The 21115-nt window shown below is 37.7% G+C and overlaps 1 protein-coding gene across 2 annotated transcripts in view; it reads right to left on the bottom strand.

Annotated features, from left to right (window-relative positions):
* Window positions 1–18073, bottom strand: part of SCNN1A (sodium channel epithelial 1 subunit alpha) — a 307957-nt gene extending 289884 nt beyond the window's left edge. Inside the window, exons 1-2 of one of the 2 annotated variants that reach the window (XM_044079561.1) lie at window positions 17910–18073; window positions 17270–17513 (exon numbers count right to left, since the gene is read on the bottom strand). The gene's annotated coding sequence lies outside the window, so the exon portion shown is untranslated. The remainder of the gene's footprint in view (window positions 1–17269; window positions 17514–17909) is intronic. The other variant, XM_044079562.1, reaches the window with a different exon arrangement.
* Between the last annotated feature and the right edge of the window lie 3042 nt (window positions 18074–21115).

Genomic DNA, 21115 nt, shown 5'->3' with positions numbered 1-21115 from the left:
CATTGCAATCCCCTTTGGTAAAAACTCTGTACCCATGAACTACCACATAAACGTCAGTCTACTTAATGCCGAATGTGTGATAAAAGACCTTTGGACCCAGGTGGACAGTAGTCTCTCCTTTGATAATCACATCACCACAGTGGTCAGGAAATCCTTCTGTGTGGCACACCTCATCACAAAAGGGTTCTCATCCAGGAAAAAGAGGTCATTGTTCCCCTCTACTCGGCACTCATTAGATCCATTATAGAGTACAACACCCCTTTGGAATGTACCTCACAAGACATCTGTAGCAGCTGGAAAGGCCACAGACATACCTCACAAAGAGGATTACTGGCCTCAAACAGATGCCCTACACTGACCGTCTCAAAAAACTCCAGCTTTACTCTGTAGCATATTGCCTACTCCAAGCAGATCTCTGCCTAACATAAAAAGCTATGTTAAACCCAGAGCTGTTGGACATGCTACACCTAAAGAAATCCCAATCCCTCTGAGTTACACGCTCTAGGGACCTAAACCTTTTCAGCACAATAAACAGGACATACTGGAGGGATAGATTCCTGCCCCAGAGACTTCCCATACTCTGGAACAAGCTACCCATCTGTGTCAAGCAAAGTTCCTCATTAGCACTCTTCTAGAAAAATCTTGATGAGTGGATGGGAAATAGGAAGTACACCCTGGGGATCACTTATGTGGCTCTGCTCGACAGGGGCACAGGAAATTAACTTTCTTGGGTGGCATAAGCCAGGAACCTTGTTGGCTAGGCTTACTTAGGCCCATGAGCCGATAGCCTAGTACCTACCTATGAACCTTAATTAATGTCTGAACCTTCTGTCCTTTAAAATAGGTTTCAATGAGATATATCCAACAGGTCCAGAAAGAACAGTCAGCAGAAGCAATAATACGTCCTTTATTAGACTACAGCTCAACAACAAACAGAACCAGAGTGTAACTCAGAAAAGAATTAAGCGCTTTCATCCACCATCATGTGGACTTCTTCAGAATCAATTAAACAATTATAAACACACTATTTAAATCCATTTTGGCGCCAATTGTTGATTTCTTTAAAGAGACAAAAGTAAACTAATGATTAAAAACTTCATTATAAAATGCTTTTAACTACAACAGTATATACATTAAACTGCAATTAAAGATACTATAAAAGAGCTTGCATTATGGAATTTTCACCCCAGATTACTCATATTAAGGACATATTGACAAAATATTGGAATATTTTTACTATGGACCAGAACTGAGGGAAATAGTTGGAGATACTCCTAGATTTGTGCATAAAATGGGTTTGAATCTAAAACAAATATTGGAAAGACCTCAAAGAGTGAATGAGATAACTTTATATCAAGGGGGCACGCGAAAATGCGGTAGATGTGTATACTGCCCTGTAATTTATGAAAGGGATGGACTAGTCTTGGAAAATATAAATAGAACTAAAGTAACGTTTAAAAAAGGAAATTGTAATACAAAGAATGTAGTATACATGGCGAAATGTGGCATATACCCATGTTTCTACATAGGAAAAACTGAACGTAAGTTAAAGAAAAGGATATACGAGCATCTATATGCCATAAAGAAGGGAGATAACACCAATGCTTTAGTAAGGCATATACATAATACAGATAATACACATTACTTTAGATTTGCTATATTGGAGACGGTTACAATGAACATGAGGGGGGGTAATATGAAAGCATTATTAATTGAGAGGGAAGCCAAGTAGCAAATATTAATGGATGCATCAAATTTTCCTGGATGTAATGATTATATTTAATTAAAACCATTTTTATAACATATTATGGCCTAGGACCAATTATTGTATATTTTATTTATAGCTACTTATTTATTTTGCAATGCTGCTTACTGCTATATTTTGGTATTTATTTGGGCAATTAACATTCATGTTTACATATATTTAGGCTTTGGCAAGATTTTAGTATCATTGTGCTTTATACATTGGATGACACATGGATTTAGGTAACAGTGATAGTTGTATTGTCCCACCTGTTCTTGTACATAGACAGATTTATTTTATTTTATTTTTTAAAATGTTTTTAACATTATATAAGTATACATATATATATATTTGTTCAATATATTGTTTATTAGTTTGTATTATTAATAGAATATATTAATCATAGACCAAAGGGTTGGGTGAATCGTACGTCCTCATACAAACATGAAGTGAAATATTAGATTGTTTATATCTTAAATGTTATGTACAAGATGTTAACAATATGAAGTATGCAATGCAGATTTTAAACAAGTATTTTAGCTAAATACAGTTTAATGTATATACTGTTGTAGTTAAAAGCATTTTTTAATGAAGTTTTTAATCATTACTTTACTTTTGTCTCTTTAAAGAAATCAATTTGAATTGGTGCCAAAATGGATTTAAATAGTGTGTTTATAATTGTTTAATTGATTCTGAAGAAGTCCACATGATGGTGGATGAAAGCGCTTAATTCTTTTCTGAGTTACACTCTGGTTCTGTTTGTTGGTGAGCTGTAGTCTAATAAAGGACGTATTATTGCTTCTGCTGACTGTTCTTTCTGGACCTGTTGGATATTGTGTTGCTTTGGCGTTCTTTGATTCATTTTTCAATGAGATATAATGATTAAGCCCAGGGTATTTATAAGTTTCTAGCTCTAAAATCCACTTGAATTCTACAACTCTGGCATGACTCATTAAATCACTACCTCTGTTATTTAGATCTCGTCATCTAAAACCATGTTTCTCGCCCTTCTCCTTTATATATTTTGCTAAAGCATTAGTTGCTTTCTTCTTATTAATATCTTGCATCTGTTCATAAATATGTTTCCTGAATGTGCGATTTGTTTTGAGTACATAACAGGCTGCACATTCCTGACGCAGCTAAATATACCAAATGTTTGCTGGAACAATTCGCATAACTTCCAAGCACATATGATTTACCTATTTTCATATGCACATAATGTTCTATCCTGTTAATTCAACTACAGGATGAACAGTCTAGCAGCTTCTACAAGGAAAAGTTCCACTTTTGGCAGACCTTCCAACTGCTTTTTTTAGTTTTATAACATAATCTCCTTTTTTAAATTATTCTTGTTTTTAAAACTAAACCTAGTTTCCTCTCTTATTATCTTTTTTCATATTGCCATCAGCAGTCAAAATATTTCAGCCCTTTCTTATTATATTATATATTATGCATATGTCAATAAGAGTATGTCAACGGGAAACATATATTCTCAGAATTATTTTCTCGAGTTGTTCTACCTCTTGCAGTATCTTATCTGATGTGGTAAACAAACCTTTCCTCCATACTCTTTTGAGGTAGATATACTGAGGAAGTGCAGGCAGGTGAATTCTAACCAGTTGAGGGATTGGAGGGTAACACAGTGATGAGTGGAATGTTTGGCTTTGGTGGCAAATTTAGAAATTTTGTTATAACAGCTTTCAAGTTTGGAAGTGCTGGAAGAGGATAGGTAAGTTAGTAGCAGGGCACTGTACAGAAGGGGGGGAAGGAGGTAAGAGGAGGCCAGAGTATGCCTGGTAGAAGCAGAGAGGAAGTGGTAGTTCCTGTTTAGCATACCTAGTTTTTGCTGGGTTTTCTTTATATTTTGCTGAATATGGATGTTGAACTTCAGGTGTTCGTCTATAGTTACGCCGAGAAGTTTGGCAAAGAAAACAACTTCGATCGGAGAGTTCCTTTGGCTAAGGACTTGGGAGGAATTTTTATATTTTGAGGGTGTGACTAGTAGTATTTTAGATTTCTTAGCATTGAGAGAAAGGTGATTTTGGCGCATCCAGATCTCAGTAGTTGAGAAGGCAGTCTGAGTTTTAGATAGGAGTTCAGGGAGGTTAGATGCAGAGCAGACAAGTGTAGAGTCGTCTGCATATTGGATGACTTTGGCATTAGGAATAGCAGAGTGAAAGTTATTGATAAAGATATTAAACAGCATTGGCCCAAGGATGGAGTTCTGTGAAACTCCGGTAGGGGTGGGTAAGAAAGGTGAGGTGCCTTTTTTCCATTTTGCAGCCTGAGATCTATCTGACAGATAGCTTGAGAACCAGGAAAGAGTGTTTTGGGAGAGATTTAGGTTTGAGAGGTGACTTAGAAGGTGTTTATGGGAATTATTTCCCCAAGCAACCCCTTCAGCAACATTTCTTAGAATACACAAGCAGCAAAATGAAACATTTCCCCAAGTGACCCCTTCAGTAACATTTCCTAGTATGCGCACGCACCAAATGAAACATTCACTCAAGCAAACCTTTCATTAATATGTCCAGGTATGCACAAGCACTAAAATGAAACATTTCCCCAAGCGACTCCTTCAGTAAAATGTCCAGGTATGCACAAGCACTAAAATGAAACATTTCCCCAAGCGACTCCTTCAGTAACATGTCCAGGTATGCACAAGCACTAAAATGAAACATTTCCCCAAGCGACTCCTTCAGTAAAATGTCCAGGTATGCAGGAGCACCGGCTAATCTCCCTTTGCATCTCTGTATTCTCCCTGAGAGCTGCTGCTTACTGGCATAAGTTCAGGGTTATTTACCCACTTTGTTTGTAAATGAGCTCATTATAGATTCATGTCTATGAATTGAACTCATATGCATACATGTAAAGCCCCTTAACAGTGTAATAGCTGACCCCTATCACTTATGTATTAAGCACGCTACACTTTTGCAATACGGGGCATGTTTACATCAACTCCTTTGCATCTTCGTATGCATACTCAGAGTCCGGGATTTGCATATCCACTTAGAGCTACTCTCTGTGGATCACTACTATAGAAATGCAAAGCCTTGGCCTATTAATACAGCCTGTACTGTCACATGTTCATCTCACTTTAAATCATGCCCAAACCAAAGGCTTCCTTTGCTTATTCCTTCCAATACAAAAGATGTTCTGTGTATCTAATTGTAATTTACATATGAGGGTAGCATGAAAACACAGGATGCTTTATTCTCCTCAAATTCAATAAGCAGCTCAAAATAAAGGCAAAAAATTCAAATTTCACACACTTTTGAAGCTGTATAAAAATTATTATTTTATTATTTACATAAAAACAACTAATTTCTTGGATCTCCACTTCCTTGGTTAGTTGCTTTTATGCAAGAAATTAAAGAAGAATTTTATTCAACATTAAATGTGTGTGAGATTTGAACATTGAGGAAGTCACGAGCACTACATTTAATGCACTCATATTTATAACAAACTGAAAATGGATCTGCAGATTTCAGTAAGAAGATCCACTAACAGTTTGAGCTGCTCTACGTGTCTCCGAAATTCCTGACTCTATATTTCCACCTGAAGAGACTAAAAGCATACTTTTGTGTAAACCATTTTATTGGCATGCCTTGCTATCCAGCTTATACTCTGAAATGCAAAACTCTGAAATGCACACCTCCCACCACACAGGTTTGCACAGGTGACAAAGATCTCACTCTTTGTTGCATGATGCATCATAAGCTGGACTGGCCTAAATGAAATACTGAAATTAAAGCTGCCAAACTGCTTTTAGCTCAAAAATTGCTCTATAACTCATCCCGCCCTTCAGGATGTGGTGTCATGATAAATTATATAATCAAATCATACTTCTAAATTAAACTGAGCTGCAGTTGTGGACATACTTGCTTAAGTGTCGATTCACAGTTTACTATTGAATGCTCAGAGTTTAGAAGGTTGAGCTGAGCATTCATCACAACCTTTCTTCAAAAGTCGGCGCGACTTCTTTCCTCTGGTCCAGATCAAGGAGCCTCAATCCTCATCACTATACCAATGGGGAACGTTCACTGTCAGGAAAAAAGACGCAAACATTATTTGCAGATGCAGCCCTCTGCACCAAGTACAATTTCATTTAAGAGCACACAGGGAATGCACACTGTAGTTCTGGGGCTGGGCTTCCTCTCCAGGCCCCAAATAAGACTACTCACTGACCACTATAGAGCTGAGTCCTTAACCGGGTGTTCCAAGCCAAGTCCTCCACAATCCTCTCTGTGAAATCAGTGCTCTCAGAGTCCCTATTCAAGGTAGATGTCACACACACTCTGTGAGACTTGATTTTCAGACACATACAGATGCACACACACACAAACACACACACACACACACACACACACACACACACACACACACACACACACACACACACACACACCTGGGAAAGGTTGGCACAACTTACCCGTTCTGCCACCTCCTAATTGCTGCCACCAAAACACCTGAAGCCAGTTACTTTAAGGCTCTTACCAGGATACCTAATTACACTTATTAAAATTAATATTTATGCAAATGGTAATGTTTAACCAAGCAGCAATCCTTTCAGGAATGTGGAGTCACAGTGCCAATAACCTCACTGGCCCTCTTCAAACGCAATATGGACAATTGGATGGGTAACCATAAATTCACACCAGGGGTTCTACCTCTGTCACTCTTGGACAGGGGCAATAGGTGCTGATCATGGAAATAAGGGTAAAACTTGGCTAGGCTTATAAGGGCCCTAGGGTCATTAGCCTAGTAACCTCCTATGATCCTACAGTATGATCCTGTGATCCTATGAATAAATTCAAGTACTCTCAAAGAGTAAATATTTTCTAAAAGGCCAGCCACAATGAAAGGTATAGATATATTTAACAATAAATAATAACAAAGAAAGCATAAACATACTGGCTAGCTATTACAATAAACACCAGACTTTCAATCACAGAAAATATAAAAAACAACACAGATGGAAAGACTCAGACAGATACAGAAAAAAAACAACATTTAGCTAATCTCACTGTATTTTTTAACTGACTGAAGAATTACTGTTCCCTAGTTACTTACTAAAGTAAGGCAAGATGAAAGTGGATGGATGTCTTTTCAGGTGCAAAAACAGAGTGCACCCCTCACATCTATCACTAGTATTCAAATACAATTTCAGTGCTGGCTACAGAATGACATCACATCTGGTCACCTGACTCTGTGGTTCTCACCCCCGATTAGAAACTGAGCCAGGATCTGGCACTGATGTGTCACAATACACATACAGAACTTCCACTAAGGCTTATTGCAGCATCTGGAAACTAAAAAAACAATTCCAACACTTCGACCCTGTCTGCAGAAACTAACAAGCCATTCTATGGCACTGCTAAGGACAATAGACCAGGATCTCAGCCCAGGCTTTTCACAGACATTGCATCTCTGGCTGCATTCACACCTGTGAGATAAAATCTTTATGGCATAAAGATAGTCATTTAATTTCAGGCTATTTTTCTTAAGGTTAGTTGGGCTAAGCTTAACCCCTTCCCTTCCAGCATCCTCTGTTAAAACATATACATTTCATTAGTTACAACAATACATTATGACATACATGTATATTTCTTTTCTGTCCAGTTCATGCACTGCCCTACCCCCTCTAGCACAGCTGACACTATCTCACATTATCACAGATGGCAAAGCAGCAAAGGTAAGCAGACAGACATTTCATAGCTGTTGTTATTGTTACTTACACTGACACAGTCTGACATAAGTTATGTGAAATAAGTCATGCTTTGTTAATCTGTTACCTGTAATGTTATGTCTGCTAGCAATTTTAATTTCTCTTGTAATGTAATGAATTTTATATGCAATTTATTCTGCTGTCCTCTGTTGAAAATTAGCAGTGCTGAGCTGTTCATCCCGGTCAATCAAACATCCTTGTAAGTCACGGCTGTACCCACTGAACTTTCCCCTTTGTCTAAGAAAACCTCTGAAAAGTCAGTTAGCTACATAACAATGTAGTCATCATTTTTGCCTCATACAAGCTTAGTTGTTTAAACATGTTGCATAAACTGCTAACTTTGTTCTTTCCCTTGCACGGTTTATGTACTTCCAATTTTTTAACGTGACCAATAAATGGATTCAAGAAATTCACCTCAAGAATGTAGGAAAAAAACAAACATAGAATCAAGTTTTTGCAGCATTAGAAGGTGTAATACACTTGGCATTGCCACACAGACAGTGACAAAATGATACCGCTCATCAACCCATAGCTTTAAAAATAGTTAGATACCTAACTTTCCCAGATTTACATTTTTGCCTGACTGTCTGAAGTGCTTTATACCATTTAAACTTGTCAAAACACTTCCAATGCTGCTCTGCAGTGGTTGCCATGTGCATTGCAGTGCAAAACCTGATCATAACAGCCTGTCAAGAGTGAATAACAAAGGATAATTATAAAGGGTGTATAACAGGCTTAATTCTCTGTTAAGTTTAGAGTGTAGGTCGCAGTGGTGCAACGGTTAGCATTGTCTCCTCACAGCAAGAGGTTCTCCCATTTGATTCGCGGCTGGAGCGCCTTCTGTGTGGAGTCTGCGTGTCCTCCCCATGGTCAAGTGATGTTAAAGACATGCAGGTAGGTGCAAGTGTGAATGGGCATGTCTTCTTTGAAGGTCGGGCATCAGACTGGCAACTCAGCACCATAAATAAAATCTACTGCCAATCATGAGCGGACCGGAGTTCTGCTGTGGCGACCCCTAACCGGGAAAAGACGAAAGTCTTTTAGTTAGCATGCTCCATGTACTATGTTTACTGTATCTTCTAAATGACTACCTTATAACTTTATCATGTTATGTTAAACATTATGTATTTCTAATTTTACTATTCTTACAGCATTCCTCACTTGACCACTAGTGGAAATGAACTGTGCCAAGTTGGCCTTGTCAAAGAAAAAAAAAACAATCAAAGGTAAGTATCAAATAAATTAATAAAACGTATGGATGAAAATGAAAGCAAATAAATAAATAAACAAATAAATAAATATATAACATGCATTAATGATCATATAAATAATGCACCCTTGACTTAATCCTTGTCAGTGCAAAAGGGGTGAATAGGAAGAGAATAGAAGTGCTGAACTGCGGAGATCATATAGTTATGCTGTTCACAGTTCCTGAAGTATTGTTAGCAAATGGAACAAAGGCAGAGGTCAGTGAATATAGTAGGCTGGAAGTTTCTGGAATGGCACTGAGAAATAACACAGTGAAGTGGTAGGAAATGGGGAGAGTGAAATAAGGAATGCTGCAAAGAAAAAGAAAAAAGTGCTTTAAGAGAAGGCAACTAAGGATGATGTGTGATTTACTGTGAATGGGAGTAAAACTAATGCATGATAGGGGGCACTAAAAATATGCTGGTGTGATGCATGACTTGGTAGGATAATGGGAGTATAGAATACACAACACAAGATCTTCAGATATGTTGGCATGGTACATGATTTGGTAGGACAATGGGAGTATAGAATACACAACACAAGATCTTCGGATATGTTGGTGTGGTGTATGATTTGGCAGGATAATGGGAGTATAGAATACACAACACAAGATCTTTAGATATGTTGGTGTGATACATGACTTGGTAGGACAATGGGAGTATAGAGTACACAACACAAGATCTTTGGATATGTTGGCATGATACATGACTTGGTAGGAGAATGGGAGTATATAATACACAACACAAGATCTTTGGATATGTTGGCATGATACATGACTTGGTAGGAGAATGGGAGTATATAATACACAACACAAGATCTTCACAACACAAGATCTTCGGATATGTTGGCATGGTACATGATTTGGTAGGACAATGGGAGTATAGAATGCACAACACAAGATCTTCGGATATGTTGGCATGGTACATGATTTTAAGGATAATGGTAGTGTAGAATACACAACACAAGATCTTCGGATATGTTGGCATGGTACATGATTTGGTAGGACAATGGGAGTATAGAATACACAACACAAGATCTTCGGATATGTTGGCATGGTACATGATTTGGTAGGACAATGGGAGTATAGAATACACAACACAAGATCTTCAGATATGTTGGCATGGTACATGATTTTAAAGATAATGGTTTGGTGAAGTATTGTGGGTAGGAGCAAAGTTATAGAAATCATGCTTAAATATTAAATTAATTATTCATCTAAACATAATGAGATGATTGATGCAGACAGAAGCTAGTATGGGAACAGTCAGAAACAAAGGATAGGGTTATGAATTATTGAGATTCACTCTGAAAGGGAGCAGATTATCCCCAAATGTGAACTGATTAGTTTAGATTTAAGATTCAAGATAACACAAAGAAAAAAACAATAGAACAATGGCATGTCCATTTCGTCGCTAACAAAAGAAATGACTATTCATCAAACTTATTGAACATTTTAATAATATTTAACATTTAAAAACAGCAAAGTCGTAAATTAATAATCTTTTCATTCGGTTACAGTAAAGGATAGACTGAGTCAGTATTAAAATATCAGATAAATGCACACACAAAAATGTATCATTATGCACTCATGCACAGAAACAGGACCTACCAGAATTATGTACCAGTTCTGACTGATCTTAACTAGTTCTTGCAACATGAATTCCTACCTGTGACTTGTCATGGCTTTTGTAATCCTTTGCTTACTTATCTATAAGTCATAGAAACACCTCATAAACATCCCATACACTTAGTGAAATATTTTACAGTAATGCAGTTAGTGATGCGTTTGTATTTATGTGTTACATACACACACATGCACACACACACACACACACACACACACACACACACACACACACACACACACACACACACACACACACACACACACACACACACACACACACACACACACACACACACATACACACTCGTGTGCAAACACACATATGTTTAGCAGTATGCATTAGATGCTATGCTAGGAGAATATTATATTTTCTCTAGACAAAGATGGCAGTAGTCATGTAGACTCAAATTGTAAAGGTAGGCTTGTCAAGCACTAATTTCACTGGAGAGAGAAAGAGAGAGATAGATAGATAGAGAGAGAGAGAGAGAGAGAGAGAGAGATAAGTGTCAGGAAAGACTCAAGTAAACTCCTGGGGTCACTGTCTCCACAAAACCTTTCAATGTTTAGCTGTATGATTCTTCTGCTACACTCCATTGCAACCTATCCTATATGAGCATATGTATGTATAATACGTAAACTTAGAATTCTCAAACTAGATAGCTAAGGAATAAAGGATGCAATTCTCAGGGGCCAGAAAGGTGTGTGCCCTGTGACTGAATGTTCTGAAAATTAAAGTGAAAGTATCAACAAGAGAAAACTCTACCTGGTTCAAAAGCCTATTGAATGTAGGGAAACATTTTAGAAAAGGTAGATGGCTTATACTGCGCAGTAGAAGGACATAAATAGAATGGTTAACATGTTAAAACCTGGAAGGGATACATAGCAGATTAGTACATTTAGAAAAAATGGAGGGGTGACATCCATTTCTTTGCATAGAAAGGAGCAAGGGGGAAATGTACTTTGCAGTGAACAAAAAGGGGGGGAGGCAATACTAACTACACATGCCTAATCCTCCTTCCCCAGAAAAGTCACTGGGTCTGTGAATTAAAGGAATGAAGGGCTGCAGCCATGGGTGGAAGGGAGAGCTATGGATACTGTTACTTATGGGAGAGTGATGGATACTGTTATTGATGCCAAATGGGTACTCCGCTAGACACAAACATAGAGGGTATGTCAGAGAGAGAGAGACAGACAGACAGAGAGAAAGACAAAGTGTTCAAGAGTGACATAATGGTGGATTAATCCACTGAACAGATGTTATTCACCTTGGAGTGCTGATGTAAATGGTATAACCCAGCTGGCTGTCCTAACAGAGCTGTACACACAGTTCCTGCTGCAAATGACTGACCTATAAGTGTCTGTGTCACCAGTGACTGTGCCTAGAGTGACCACATCATGAGTTACCAGTCTACATTCAACTGCTGTGAATCTACATACTGGAAGTGAAAACAGTACCTCTAATGACCATATCTTAAGTGAGTGTACTGCCAGTGATTACGCCATGAGTGACCATTTCATAAATTACCATCCCAAAATTGGCTGTGTGTGAGTATACCACCAGTTACAGTGAAAGTGACAATGTTGCTAGTGATCATTCTACAATTCTACAAGTGAATATGTCACAAGTGATTTATAATGAGTGACTGTACTGGCAATTAGGAGGGTCACTTGGCAAATATGAGTAGCTTGTGTGTGCAGATGACAGAAAATATAAATAGAAGATACATGGGAACAGAAAAGTAGAGAAGTACCAACTACTCTCAAAGGCTTGTATCTGATTCAAAGCTTATATATTTATTTAAAAAATAATAATTATATTTACACAAAAACACCATATATCACGTAATGAATGTGTGTGTGTGTGTGTGTGTGTGTGTGTGTGTGTGTGTGTGTGTGTGTGTGTGTGTGTGTGTGTGTGTGTGTGTGTGTAACTGTGATGTGTATGTGTGAATGAGCTTGCATGTGTTCATGTGTGTGTGTGTGTGTGTGTGTGTGTGTGTGTGTGTGTGTGTGTGTGTGTGTAACTGTGATTTGTATGTGTGAATGTGCTTGCATGTGTTCAGGTGTGTGTGTGTGTGTGTGTGTGTGTGTGTGTGTGTGTGTGTGTGTGTGTGTGTGTGTGTGTGTGTGTGTGTGCACTCATGCACTATGTGGTTGTCTGTGTAGGCACCCAGTTCTGAGGAAGAATGGAAATAGAACTAAATGCACTCTTGTCATCTCTCTGGAGGAAAGCTGCAACCATAGCAAATTCACTATCAAAATCTGGAACAAAGTCACAGTTCTTGGATCAAAACTCTGACTAAACCAGCCACCAACCATCAGAAGTAGACTCTTACTTCCTGAGTATAAATGGGAAGTATTTTACATCTTCAAAACAATAGCCATTTGAAATGTTGGGACCCCCTGGCGCCAGTCTGGAAACATGGAGAGTGAATGGCCAAAAGAACAGGCTTACATATACTAGGTCAGAGATGGTCATTTCTTGGAATAGTCACTTTTCTACAAGGTATGGTGATCTCATAGTTAGTATATATAAGTTTGAGGGATGTGGACTGCTTGCACCCCACATTGAGGTGTACAGGGGGCAAGATACATGCAAAAAAAGATGATTAAAGTAGAAGAGCAATGTTCAAGTTTCATTCTTCTCGATTTTCAGTCTTTTTGGGGAGTTTTGTGGGAATCGGCATTTCGAGTGCTGGCATTTCAATAGGGAGCCCTTCAAAACCGAGCAACCTTCCCCTGTTTCTAGCACACCCCATCACATAAATACCTTTCAACCCCAATCTAATCCTCAGAACTGTTGTGACTATGAAAAACAATGACATACAAGGATGAACTTGCCCTCCAGCACTACCTGTTAAAAACCTACCTATTTAACCTCATCCTCTAAATGCCAAAAAATATCCACCTACACAAAATAATTCCTATTGACAGACTTTATCTCCCCTCTTCTGGCTACCTACCTTTAACTGACAAATGTGCTCTACCCACCCATCCCATTCCTTTTCACTTCCCTTATATTAAACCTTCTTTCTCAAACGCCTCATCCAACCTCCTTCATTATTCTGCTCTGTCTTTCATCTAAGTATGTCTGTATTATCTTACAGCCATTCTACTGTACTTAACAAATGATTCTTCTACCTCACAACTCAAAATTGCTGCAGCTGCTTATTGCCCATATACTGTACATTACAAGCGATTACTAGCATTTTTTATTACCAAACCTATAGCAGCCAAGTCACCCACCCATGAAGACTGTGTAAAAGTCTAATAAGCCTAGACTCCAATGTGAGTAATGCACCCTGTACTTCTGTACGTCTACAGATTTGGTGTTGATTTCTCACACATACATTGGTCTCTTCTCTCTTATTGTTCAATATTTAAGACCTTTATCCATGCTTGAAACATGAGCAATGCAAATAAGGTATTCATGTGCTGTAATAGTTCTACTTAATTGCTGTTAATGGACAGCATTTCTTAGTTTTCCCTTTTAGTTTGATATCTATCTACTCAGCTCTGTCTAACCATTACTATACATCTCAACCTCTTTTTGCAAAACATCTGTACAAAGACTAAAATAATGTGGGGATAAAGACCCAAAGATAGGGACAGATTTTAAATATTTCTCTTATAAACTAAAAAAAGTTACTAGAATGACAGGATTTGGGTTACCATGCATTTTTTAAGGGTATGAAGTCTGAAACTCAAACGTATGTCATTATTTAGTGACTTCAATCCTCAGTGATTTGCCAGAAAGCCACAAATTATATGAGAAACGGACCAAAAATATGAGGCAAAAATCTGGACATTCTGCATAAATCTGGACAGTTGAGAGGTACGCCATTAACTGATAATCATTAGTAAATTTTTTAGCAGATTTGTACTGTTCTCTCATACTGTAACCTTTTGTAAACTTATTTTGTGTCGAGCTTTTCTGTCTGGGTCACCACTGGAAAGAGGCCTCATACCCAATTGTTCTATTCTGGTAAACAAATGCTAATAATAAATTAGTAAATAATTACTTTACTGATTATCCTTGTGTAAAATAATGGAAATAACAGCATTCTTACACCGCTTATTAAATACTTCAAGTTATTGTTAATACTTGCTAACAACTTTGCACTGCATAAACAATTAAGCCTCTGACTTAATCTAAATATGGTAACACTGTAAATATGTTCATGGACAACCTGATTTACTACATTACTAAGCAAGAGATAAATATGATTTGTGTATCTTATATAATGTAACTTCATCAAAACCTGGTATAATTAAATTTAAAGCTATGTAATTTTCCTAATATTTGTACTTCTGTACTACTGCAGTATTGTGTTCCCCCAGAGTAGTGTATAAAAAGGGTTTTTGGCATCAGTCCACTGCCCTAGTTACCAAAGTTCAAAGGTATTAATCCATTTTGAAGACCTTACCGAGGCAGAACCATCTGCAGAAAACAGAATCATTGCGGTATTACTATTCAGACCTTTTAGGATCATAGGATCATAGGAGGTTACTAGGCTAATGACCCTAAGGGCCTTACAAGCCTAGTCAACTTCCACGATCAGCACCTATCACCCCTGTCCAAGAGGAACACAGGTGGAATTTTTATTTTGGGGAGACTGCAGAGGTTGCTGCTGGTTCCTCTGCACCTTATCAGTGGCAGCATCTCGTACTTATAAAAGCACAATCAGCATTGCTTGTGTCCAGAAAGGTAGCCTTAATTAACTGAAGATGAAGCAAATCTGTAAAAAGCAAATGAGGGACTTGAGAGCAGTGGGTGTCATGAATCAGCATGTGCTTCTTTATTAATTGGGGTGGGGCTGGGGCGAAGGTGATGCATAACTGACATGCCCAGAAACCTTAAACAGTGCAAAAGAGCTAACATTATGAGGCCACTCTAGGTTTTACTGAAAGCTTGATCAATAATGAATGAAATGTAAAGCTAATGCAAGAAGTATCAAGAAGGACAAGTGACACATTTTCATCCAAAAGTTAGATGCCAAGTGGAAAGAACTGACTGAAGTATGTATCTTCCATAAAAAAATGAAACGCAGCACCCATCTTTAAGACAGCCTTGAACAGAGTGAGGAGGAAGGACGGAAGTGTGGGACCAGTCCAATAAACTGGTCAACCAAGTAAATAAACAAACAAGTATGCAAAAGAGACCTCAAGGTACATACAGTATATAAAGCCTTTTAAAAATCATTCAAGATTACAAACTTGTATGCACTAGGTAAACTATAAGGTATCTGTTACAAGAAATAGAAAAGGAAAAAAAAAAAAACAGAATTTCGCAGTTGTCCCTAATATGGTCATTTTCATCATAGCGTTGTGATTATAACAGATCAATAATGAAAGCATTAATACTCATCCATTTGGCATGCACAGCACATTGACCTGTCAGGTTCCTTTCGGTGAATACGGCTGTTATATGAAGCCAGTCTTGGGGCCTGAATCCAAAAGAATTCCTCTCACTGTAAAAGTGACCACTTACAGTGAGAACAGGTCTTTTGGAATCTGGCCTCTACTTTAAGTCTGTCCATAGACAAGCCTTACACTGAAGGAATTCACTTACACTGAGAGAAAGTCTTTCGGAATCAGGGCAAACACAATGAGATTAACTCTTTTGTAATGTGGCCCTCCGCACTTTACCTTTCTAACCTAAAATAGAAATTTTGGGGCTTTATAGAGCACTTTCAGTCAAAAACTACATCCTAATATGCACTCTAAACCTCCACCTTTTCATCTTCTGTGTCTTGCTTGGTATTGAGTTTATTCCACTGACAAACAGTGCAGAAAAAGCAACCATTTGCTATGAAACAACCGCACATCTTCCTCAAACTGACAAGAACAGGGAATTCGTAGTATTCTATATAAACTGTTAAAGTGAGATAGTACAGTACATCAGTATAAATAGAAATATATATATATATATATATATATATATATATATATATATATATATATATATATATATATAAATATCACTGTACCAATAGTGCTAAAGTAAGAATAAAGGGGGAATATTACATTTCAATGTGAACTTACTTCATAGCTTGGTTAACTGCCAGGCACTACTTAATGCATGATTATGCTGATTGCCATTTTATTTGTTTCATTTTAATGACAGGTAGGTTGGTTTCTCTAAGTATATACCTTTTTATAAGAGTGGTAAGGAAACTCTAGGAAACTCCCATGCTCTTCACCAGCAAATGCAATACGATATTAATATCCATCTGAACAAACCCGATCAGGCAGATGGGAGCTCAGGTGTAAAGAACAATATTTCAGCAAAGAGTTGCCCTGCTCATCTCCTAACCAGCGCAGACTCAGTGCTGGCATGCAGATTCAAACAATTACAGATGGTGTTTGTTTAGTCTTACAGCATTAAAGGTTTATACCCAATCAGATGACCATTTTCTGTTGATTGCCTCAGTCACTGTATACTTTTATTTTTTTTTAAATTGCATTTACTTATTTATTTACCATTTATTGACCAGCATACAGCTCTATGCCAGTGCCGGTGCATAAGCAAGTAGTTGACAGCACAGATAAAGAGTAAAAAGTCATTATTAAGTACTCAAAAATCATAAGAATTAAACAATACTTGACAGAAAATTCAGGATACCAACCTTGTGCTTTATCCAACTGTGAATAAGGTAAATCTATATTCCCTATTCCATTACCACTCATGGCTGCAACTGTCCGAAATATAACCTATAGCCTGGTCTGTACTTATCCATAGGTCCACACATGGTGAATTAGTAAAACATTTAACTGTCTCACTAGCTTAACATGCGTTGTACTGCACATTAATGCAGGGCAGCTAATATAAGTTAACATTTGCATTTACGTAGTACTTGTGTGATTGCATCACACATATTAATCATTGCTGTACAAAATAAATCAATGTGCCATCACTTACTGTTCTTCTGTCATAAGATTTAATACTGTCCTTTTCCAAGTATGCTGCTGTGAGATGATATTACTGAATAAATTAGGAAGTCCATTTGTGTGTATTATTGTCACTGCATGACTGCTAAGAATATTCTTACAAGGACTGAGTACATCTTCCAAACATCCACCGCTGCAAAAAGAAACTTCTCACTGCTACTCGAAGCAGCTGTATGAACTTCCTCATGTGCAAATCAAATCTGGCAATCTGCAGTCTCAAAAGCAAACAATCACGGTATAGTCAGACTAAAAACGTATGACAGAGTGTGTAAATCAGCCTGTATATCCCATCTCACCAAGTAGTGAAGACTTCCCTGCATTTTAACCTCTGGCATAATTTGCCTCATTTCATGTATAAAACCCTTTATGGCATTGAGCATACCAGAATCATGAAAGATGGAATTAATGCATTCTCTTTGTGCCTTTTATTGGTGGCTAGAATTTTTAAATTCTGGCAGCTAGAATATAATGCAAAGACAAAGTTAACATATCAAAAATTACATTTCTTTCTTTTTCCCCTTTTTTATTACACTGAAATGCGTACTGAATGAAAACAGTTAGACGTGTGCAGTTAATTTGGATTTGCACTTTTAAAGCATCCTGTTCCTTACCTTTTCTTTCTCTTTCACTGCAGGGAAGCAGAATCCAAAAAGACGCAAGTATCTCTAGTCCAAAGGAAGACTTGCAGACTTGACTTCCTTCTTCAGATTGTGAAGCGGCTGGAGCTGGGTTTTCTCTGGCTCATGCTGGCTAGGAATTTAACACAATAACACACCCATGTCAAGCAAGTGACAGTGCCACAGGGAAGAGGAAAACAGCAATCAGGCAAAGAAATACACCTTTATTTCACGATTAGGTGGGGGATGGTTGAAAAGTAACAGGTAAAAAGCACAGAATTGGTGTTTGGATTTTAATATAAGGACTAGGAAGGAACATTCAGCATCACACTTGGTATGGGAAAAAGGAATATTGAAGGGTGGGAAGCTTAGAATTAGCCAGTGCATGTTGTAAAGGTGTAAATTAATGCTCACACTTAGGCACGTTCAGGTTAAATCCCAGTGAAAACATAAAACAGTCAAAGCTCTCTTCCACCACAAAAAGGTAACCCCTTCATGATATGTGTGTGTGTGTGTGTGTGTGTGTGTGTGTGTGTGTGTGTGTGTGTGTGTGCAATCAGAGATATGTTGGACATGTATACCTGCATATATGACTCTGTGTATATGTTTTGTGTGTATACACATCTTTGTGAATGTCCACATGTCTGGATGTATGGGTATCTGCATGCCTGTGTAGTATGTTCACCATGTCTGAGTGTCTGAGTGTCTGTGTGTATGTGTATGTATGTATGTGTGTGTGTGTGTGTGTGTGTGTGTGTGTGTGTGTGTGTGTGTGTGTGTGTGTGTGTGTGTGTGTGTGCTTCCTTACAAGCATATTGTGCACGTGTTTGTCTGTGTACATGTGGCTGTGTGTATTAATATGCTTGTGTGTATATATGCTTATATGTATATGCATATGCAGATTTGCTGTGTGCACATGAACGTGTGTGCGTTTGTGTGCTTGCATGTGGATGTGTATGTGTCTTGTTCTGTATGTTACATTTTTTATACCTATCTTCTACTAAACAGTTGCCTTTGAACATCCCAGGGATAAGGTCTAACAAAACACTGAAAATAAAACTCACTGATATGTACTTCTTGGTAAACACCATACACACCACTATACATTACAATCATTAGCAGAGCTACTCTTCTACTGAATTCTCAAATTTGCAAAATTAATAAACCTCAGAAATAATAACACTGAAGCAACTCTGAAAACCTGCCTGTGGATGCACAACAGACATCGAGGTCTTTTCCAAAACTGGTCCCATTGATTCCTGGAATCAGTGATCGAGTGAGATGCACATCTGGAAAAGTGACTTTAAAGTAAAAAAAATGAAAGAGGCCATATGCAAAATAAATAAATACATTTATAAAGAAATAAATGTACATGCTTCCAAGATAGTGTTTAAAAGAATTATGATTACCTGGAACTTCTTTATACACGCTTGCAAAACTTTATGGTCACTTTGGCTGTGTTGATAGAATGCAGGACTTGTGCTGTATTGATAACTCATGTAAATCATGTCCTATATTCATGCTTAGTTCTGATTGTTGCCAAATACACACACACACACACACACACACACACACACACACACACACACACACACACACACACACACACACACACACACACACACACACACACACACACACACACACACACACACACACACACACCTTTCTTGTGCACTTTTGAAATTCCAGAGAAACAAATATCTTGAAAACTTCAGAATGCTTCACGATTGTACTAAAAAGCAAATAAATGAAGACAACAAATACACTATAATAACTTGCAAAATAATACTAAACATAACTCTAAAAAATTTTGAACGTCCATCCCATCCAAATATTCAAACCAAGTCCCTCTCCCGATAACTCACCACTCAAAACTGTAATACAGTTCAACTCTTTTTTTTTTTTTTTTTTTTTTTTTTTTTAAGAGATAGCATAACATCTTTAACCAGAGATTCTTCAACATCTTATCCCATCCCTATAAAATTATCCAGCATCCATCTGCCTGTCCACCAGTAAAAAAAATATTCTACACAACTATGTTTCCAGTCGGTCATTGCGATCCAGTGAGCAAGAACTCCTGTCTGTGTATAAACTTAGCAGATCTGCTGGGCATTGTCTTTACTTGTACAAGGTTTCTAAGGTCTACACTTCCTTACTTGTATTCATCAGGTCTATACCCTTCCTCACATCTTTCAAAACCACTCTGAAAGACTTCCTAGCTACAATCTGTCTCTGTTCTTACTCAAAACCAGGATAAACTATGTCTCTGAATGTGAACAAGTACCTTTTCATTCCTTATACCTACTTCCTCTCCCTTCTTCACTTACTTCCTTACTACTATCTAATTCTTTTCCCTGACTTTCTCTCTAAATGTACCATAAGCCTATTTTTCCCTCACTTCAAATTGCACTTCCTATTTCTATTAGACTGACTGACCTTTAATTGTTCTACAAAATGTCTAAAATTTCTCCAAATATTAAATGATTGTCATACACCTTGTATCGATTCTTAACCGATTTTTTTATGTCTAATTTGTTATAATTATTTAAACGGCAAAATATTTTGCTTTATTTTTGAAGATTGTAAGATTATTGTCATTAAAATTTGTAATAATTTGGAGCTTTCCTCTGCAGGCCTCTGCTCAAAATGGAGTAATAGCGAGTTGGCGTTTCCCAGTAATCAAATGTTAAACAACCCATAAAGAGAGGGAAAAAGAAAAAAACATGGAAAGGACCATATTGCACACTTGCTCTACCCATTTCCGCATTCCTCCTATGAAACGAGTATGTGTGATTTCCCCAAAGTCAGGTCTGTCGCTCCTTATAACATGCTGCTTCTTCCGTCAGCCTTGTAGAATTGCCTTCTGCCTGCCCATTGTATTTTCCATAGTCATTAGACAACTTTATGCATGGGTAATGATTATTCCTTCTGGAATATACCTATCATATCTTCAGGTCTGTCTCTCCTGTTGTCATCTCCTGAGACCTTTGCATCATTTGGTTGTTCCTTTGTAGAGTCTTCAGTCAGTCTGTGTATATGTTAAGGTTGGGACTGTACCCAGAAATCTGTCCAGAGCTGAACTACTTGTTTACTTATATTTGCTTATTTTATTCTGATGACTGTGAGGGGCTACTCAAGCAGTATTCAGCTTAGTGAGAAAGAAGAAGAGAAAAGTGCCGTGCTACTACTACTATTAC

The sequence above is a fragment of the Protopterus annectens genome, chromosome 8.part0 (genome assembly GCF_019279795.1).
Source record: "Protopterus annectens isolate FY-2018-M chromosome 8.part0, PAN1.0, whole genome shotgun sequence".
Lineage (NCBI taxonomy): Eukaryota > Metazoa > Chordata > Ceratodontiformes > Protopteridae > Protopterus > Protopterus annectens.
This window is presented reverse-complemented; position numbering and strand designations above follow the sequence as displayed.